At 38.4% G+C, this 4,883-nt stretch overlaps 1 non-coding gene across 1 annotated transcript; it reads left to right on the forward strand.

Moving 5' to 3' along the window:
• The first annotated feature begins 4,465 nt into the window (after nt 1-4,465).
• Nucleotides 4,466-4,572, forward strand: LOC112623885. The gene has a single exon (XR_003119244.1). It is a non-coding gene; the product is annotated as a U6 spliceosomal RNA (small nuclear RNA).
• Nucleotides 4,573-4,883: the final 311 nt, after the last annotated feature.

Raw genomic sequence — 4,883 nt, forward strand, 5'->3', positions numbered from 1 at the left:
AATATTTCTGAACAGCGAGTGTAGCTGTCTGATTCTTGCTTTGGAAGCTTCCTCTCAGGGGTGTACTCCACCCTGTGAGGTGTGGGGTGTCAGACTGCCCCTAGTGGGGGATGTCTCCCAGTTAGGCTACTCAGGGGTCAGGGACCCACTTGAGCAGGCAGTCTGTCCGTTCTCAGATCTCAACCTCAGTGTTGGGAGATCCACTGCTCTCTTCAAAGCTGTCAGACAGAGTCGTTTGCGTCTGCAGAGGTTTCTGCTGCTCTTTTGTTGTTGTTTTTGTTGTTGTGTAGCTGTGCCCTGTCCCCAGAGGTGGAGTCTACAGAGACTGGCAGGTTTCCTTGAGCTGCTGTGAGCTCCACCCAGTTGGAGCTTCCCAGCAGCTTTGTTTACCTACTTAAGCCTCAGCAATGGCGGGCGCCCCTCCCCCAGCCTTGCTGCTGCCTTGCCGGTAGATCACAGACTGCTGTGCTAGCAATGAGGGAGGCTCCGTGGGCGTGGGACCCTCCCGGCCAGGTGTGGGATATGATCTCCTGGTGTGCCTGTGTGCTTAAAGCGCAATATTGGGGTGGGAGTTACCCGATTTTCCAGGTGTTGTGTGTCTCAGTTCCCCTGGCTAGGAAAAGGGATTCCCTTCCCCCTTGCGCTTCTGAGGTGAGGCGATGCCTTGCCCTGCTTCAGCTCTCGATGGTCGGGCTGCAGCAGCTGACCAGCACCGATCGTCGGGCACTCCCCAGTGAGATGAACCCAGTACCTCAGTTGAAAATGCAGAAATCACCGGTCTTCTGTGTCGCTCGCGCTGGGAGTTGGAGACTGGAGCTGTTCCTATTCGGCCATCTTGCTCCGCCCCCTCTTCTAGGGTTTTTATGGGTTCAAGTCTTAGATTTAAGTCTTTGATCCATCTTGAGATGATTTTTGTGTAAGGTGAGAGATGAGGATCCAGTCTCAGTCTTCTACATTGAGCTGCCGTTTATCCCAGCACTATTTGTTTAATAGGGTGCCCTTTCCCTGCTTTTGGTCTTTGTTTGCTTTGTCAAAGATGAGTTGACTGTTAAGTAATTGGCTTTCTTTGTGTGTTCTCTCTTCTGTTCCATTGGTCTACTTGCCTGTTTTAATACCAGTACCATGCTGTTTTGGTGACTATAGCCTTATAGTATAATTTGAAGTTGTGTAATGTGATGCCTTTGAATTTGTTCTTTTTGTTTAGTCTTGCTTTGGCTACGTGGACTCTTTTTTTGGTTCTATATTAATTTTAGAATTGTTTTATCTAGTTCTGTGAAGAATGATGGTGGTATTTTGATGGGAATTGCATTGAATTCATACATTGTTTTTGGCAATATGATCATTTTCACAATATTGATTCTACTCATCCATGGACATGGAATGTGTTTCCATTTCTTTGTGTCATCTGTAATTTCTTTAGCCATGTTTTGCAGTTTTCTGTCTACAGGTCTTTCACCTCCTGGGCTAGAAATATTCCTAAGGTTTTTTTTTTTTTTTTTTTTTTTTGCAGCTGTTGTAAAAGGGATTGAGTTCTTGATTTGATTCTCAGTTTCGTTGCTGTTGATGTATAGAGTGCTACTGGTTTGTGTACATAGATTTTGTATCCTGAAACTTTACTAAATTTTCATTTATCAGATCTAGGAGCTTTTTGGATGAGTCTTTAGGGGTTTTTTTTTGTGGTTTTGATTTGCATTTCCATGATCATTAGTGATGATTATACGATTTCTAGGAGTATGATTATCTCATCAGTGAATGACAGTTTGATTTCCTCCTTACCGATTTGAATGCCCTTTATTTTTTTTCTCTTGTGTGATTGCTCTGACTAGGACTTCCAGTACTGAGTTGAATAGAAGTGATGAAAATGGGCATCCTTGTCTGGTTCCAGTTCTCAGGGGGAATGCTTTCAAGTTTCCCCCATTCAGTATAATGTTAGTTATGGGTTTGTCATAGATGGCTTTTATTACCTTAAGGTATGTCCCTTCTATGCCAATTTTGCTAAGGGTTTTAATTATAAAGTATGCTAGATTTTGTTGAATGCTTTTTCTGCATCTATTGAGATTATTATGTGGTTTTTGTTTCTAATTCTGTTTATGTGGTGCATCACATTTATTGACTTGCATATGTTAAACAATCCCTGCATCCCTGGTATGAACCCACTTGCTCATGTTGGATTATCTTTCTGACACGCTGTTGGATTCGGTATTTTTTGAGTATTTTTGCATCTATGTTTATCAGGGATATTGGTCTGTAGTTTTCTTTTTTTGTTATGTCCTTTCCTAGTTTTGGAATAAAGGTGATACTGGCTTCATAGAATGATTTAGGGAAGATTTCCTCATTATCTATTCTTTGGAATAATGTCAATAGGATTGGTACCAATTCTTTCTTGAATGTCTGATAAAATTCAGACATGAATCTGTCTGGTCCTCGACTGTTTTTTTTTTGGGGGGGGGGTAACTTTTAAATTACTATATCAATCTTGCCACTTATTATTTGTCTGTTCAGAGTTTCTATTTCTTCCTGGTTTAATCTAGGAGGGCTGTATATTTTCAAAAATTTGTCCATCTTTTCTAGGTTTTCTAGTTTGTGCATGCAAAGGTGTTCACAGTGGCCCTGAATAAATTTTTATATTTCTGTAGTATCGGTTGTAATATCTCTTGTTTCATTCCTAGTTGAGATTATTTGGATATTCTCTCCTTTTTTTCTTGGTTAATCTTGCCAATGGTCTTTCAATTTTGTTTATCTTTTCAAAGAACCAGCTTTTTGTTTCACTTATTTTTGTATTTTTGTTTTGTTTCCATTTCACTTAGTTCTGCTCTGATCTTTATAATTTCTTTTCTTCTGTTGAGTTTGAGTTTGGTTTGTTCTTGTTTCTGTAGTTCCTTGATGCGTGACCTTAGATTGTCTGTGTTCTTTCAAACTTTTTGAAGTAGGCATTCAATGTTATGAACTTTCCTCTTAGCACCACTTTTGCTATATCCCCGAAGTTTTGATAGGTTGTGTCTCTACTGTCATTCAGTTCAAAGATTTTTAAATTTCTATCTTGATTTCATTGTTGACCTAATGATCATTCAGGAGCAGGTTATTCAATTCTCATGTATTTGTATGACTATGAGACTTCATTTTGGAGTTGATTTCCAATTTTATTCCACTGTGGTCTGAGAGAGTACTTGATATAATTTCAATTTTCTTAGATTTATTGAGACTTGTTTTGTGTCCTATCATATGGTCTATCTTGGAGGATGTTTTTTGAACTGATGAATAGCATGTACATTCTGCAGATATTGGGTGAAATGTTCTGTAAATATCTGTTAAGCCCATTTGTTCTAGGGTATAGTTTATGCACATTGTTTCTTTGTTGACTTTCTGTCTTGATGATCTGTCTAGTACTAGTGGAGTATTGAAGTCCCCAGTATTATTGTGTTGCTGTGTACCTCATTTCTTAGGTCTATAGTAATTGTTTTTATAAATTTGGGAGCTCTAGTGTTTGTTAGGTGAATATATATTTAGGACTGATATTTTCCTGTTGGACTAGTCCTTTTGTCATTGTATAATGTTTCTCTTTGTCTTTTTTAACTCTTGTTGCTTTAAAGTCTGTTTTGTTTGATATAAGAATAGTGACTCCTGCTTTCTTTTGGTGTTCGTTTGCATGAAATATCTTTTCCACCTTTTTACCTTAAGTTTATATGAGTCCTTATGTGTTAGGGGAATCTCTTCAAGACAGCAGCTACTTGGTTGGTGAATTCTTATCCATTCTTCCATGCTGTATCATTTAAGAGGAGCATTAAGCCACTTACATTCAATGTTAGCATTGAGATGTGAGGTACTATTCTATCCATTGTGCTAGCTGTTGCCTCAATATCTTTTTTCATTGTGTTATTGTTTTGTAGATCATGTGAGATTTATGCTTTAAGGAAGTTCTATTTTGGTATATTTCAAGGATTTGCTTCAAGATTTAGAGCTCCTTTTTAGCAGTTATTGAAGTGCTCACGTCCCCATCTTTCTATAACCTTGAGGTGATATCTAAGTTTCTGTACCCCACTGGAGGGGTTGGGTCTTTATTCTGAAGGCTCCTATGTATACATGTTAAATGAATTCATATGCCTTTTCTCTCACAAATCTAATTTTTGTGAGTTCATTTTTCAGTGAAACTTCAGAAGGCCAAGGTGAATATTTTCTTTGGTCCTTATGCCTTTTTAACTGCTCTTCCTATCATTTGATAAATAATGGAGGAGAACTTGCTCTTTGTTTTCCTATTTACCAATGGTAAGAGTAACATCATCTCTTTAAGGCAAAGTGTACACTGACTCTCATGTTCTGCTCTAACCTACAGCAAAGCTCCAATAGAACAATTTCTATTTTGCCAGCATCCAATCAGGTGTGAGAATGTACTGTAGAGGACAGTTGTTGAGCATGGTGGAAGACACTTTATGGAAATGTAAAGAGTTTACAAAAACAGTTATAAGTGGTACTTACTTTGGCACTACATATAATAAAATTGGAATGATACAGAGAGGATTAAAATGGCCACTGCATAAGGATGACATAGAAACTTATAAAGAGTTCCATATTTTTACATAGAGACCAAACCTATGACTCACTGGCATCCCTGAAAGAGTAAGAGAGAGCAAGAGCAAGCAATGTGGAAAATGTATTTGAAGATATAGTCCATGAAAATGTCCCCAATCTTGCCAGAGAGGTTGACATTAAAATTCAGAGAATTTAGAAAACTCCTAGAAGTATTATACAATGCAACAATCCCCAAGACACATAGTCATCAGATTCTCTAAGGTCTACAATAAAGAAAATATATTAAAGGCATCTAGACAGAAGGGAAGGTCACCTACAAAGGGAACCTCATTAGGCTAACAGTGGAGCTTTCAGCA

The sequence above is a fragment of the Theropithecus gelada genome, chromosome 4, assembly GCF_003255815.1.
Source record: "Theropithecus gelada isolate Dixy chromosome 4, Tgel_1.0, whole genome shotgun sequence".
Lineage (NCBI taxonomy): Eukaryota > Metazoa > Chordata > Mammalia > Primates > Cercopithecidae > Theropithecus > Theropithecus gelada.